Raw genomic sequence first — 2006 nt, forward strand, 5'->3', positions numbered from 1 at the left:
GGCAGAGCTGCCCGCGGCTGCCGCTGCGGAGCGGCGAGGGAGGAAGTGTAGCGACGGGAAGCGTCGGCCCGGCCCCCAGCCTGCCTGAGGGGAGCAGCCCGGCCTGCCGGCGGTGTGCCGGGCCCCAGGCCGACGGCGCGGCGGTACCCCCATGGCGCCTGTGGCACCGTAGGGCCCGTCGTGCTGGGCACGGCCGGCTGCGTGCCCTCGCCCCAGGCCTGTCCACCAGCACGCCTGTGCCCCTGGCCCAGCCGCCCCGGGGTCCCTCCCGAGCCCCACCGGCAGCTCTCGCCCCTCTGCCTGAGGCACGGGGAGAGGCACCAGCCATGGCAGGGAGAAGGGGGAGCGGAGGCAGCTGTTGTGGTGCCCACAGGGCCAAGGCCCAGCCGGCAGGACCGCTGACGAAGGAGGGGTTAGTGAGTGGATGGAGACCACCGAGGCCAAAGGCTGCAATGTCCCCTGACACCATGAGGCCCCTTCCTGGCAGTGGCGTTGTGGGAGATTCGAGGACTTTGGCCGAAGGGGCACCTCGTCTCACCACCCCAGCTTTCTTGCATGGTCCTGACAGCTGGGACCGCTGTGCCCACATCCTCTAGCAGCGGAGACGAGGAAACAAGTGCCAGTGGCCTAGGACCATGATCCCTCGTAAGGCACTGGGGTTTTGCTCTTCACAAACCGTGGAAGGGGGGATCCAAGGGAGGCGAGCTGCTGCTCCAGTGTAACGGCAGGGGCACGGCAGCATGACAGGACAGAAGTGTAATCCTGGGAAAACACATGTGAATCTTAACACTGACTGACAGCCCCGAACTCCTCAGCTGACAAAGCACAAGAGGGAATTTTCACCATTTGTACCAAAATGGTGCTGCTGGCAACCCCAGAGAAACAGGCAGTGTGTTGGTCCGGCAGAGGACAACGCTGCCTTGTTAAGTCATCCTCTCTGCGCCTGTTTTCCAAAAAATTTCTCATGCGTGGTGCAGTCCAGCTTTGAAGAAACAGGACAAGTATGCAATAAACCACATTTCTTCCCTCAGGAGTTTGGACTCTTCTGGATAAAAAGAAAACAACCCATCTCCTGGCACGAGCTGGAGCAGCAGCAGTGGCGGACGCTGTTGGTCTCTAAGGTGGAGAGCCTTGTGTCCACCAAGGTGGGCTCTCTCTGTGGAGAGCCTCCATGCCTGGGCAAAACCGAACCGCTGGCAGGCAGGATGAGGGAGGTGGCACAGCATGGCGATGCATAGAGGCGAGCTCAGCCTCAACCAGAGCAAGGGGAATTTGGCTGGGACAAGGTGCTGGCACCAGCAGGCTGGGCTATCGAGGAATGGTTTCTTCATGGGCAGTGCCAGCCAGCTGAGGTGAACGTTTCTTAGGCTATTTACTAACTAGTTCAATTTTGCTATTTTAATTAAAAAATGTCTTCTTTTCCTCTTCCCAAAATGCTTCATACCATCATTTCTACAAACTCAGGTCCATTTCTGAGTTGAGAATAGAGATGAATTAAAAACAACAACAACAACAACAACAACAACGTACCCTGCCTTTTGCATGGTTTTTCATATTAGCAGGGACAACCTTTGAGTATCCATTTTCTCATGGATAAAGACAGAAAGCTATGTAGACCATGTCAGATCTCCTGCCCAACTGCTTAACATCATGAAAACCACATGGAAAAATGTTATTGGGTGGTTTTAGGAGCCTTTTGGTACAATCTGGCTTATGGAAAGGAGGCAGAAGAGTCAGACCTTGACTAGCCAGCTGCACCCAGATCTTGGGGCAAGAATACAGGTGAATAAACACCTGAAGACCTAAGCCAACAGCCAAGCCCCCAAATGCCCTCAACTTGGATCTGAACCCACCTTTTGCAGGTGCAAACATTGTAGTCCGTCTTCAAGAGAAACAGGACAGGGATAAGGGAAGTTACATTCCTGTATTGAGTCTGCGTGGCAAGGATTTGGTAGCAGGGGAGCTACAGGGGTGGCTTCTGTGAGAAGCTGCAAGAAGCTTCCCCC

Source organism: Ciconia boyciana, chromosome 7 (genome assembly GCF_034638445.1).
Source record: "Ciconia boyciana chromosome 7, ASM3463844v1, whole genome shotgun sequence".
Lineage (NCBI taxonomy): Eukaryota > Metazoa > Chordata > Aves > Ciconiiformes > Ciconiidae > Ciconia > Ciconia boyciana.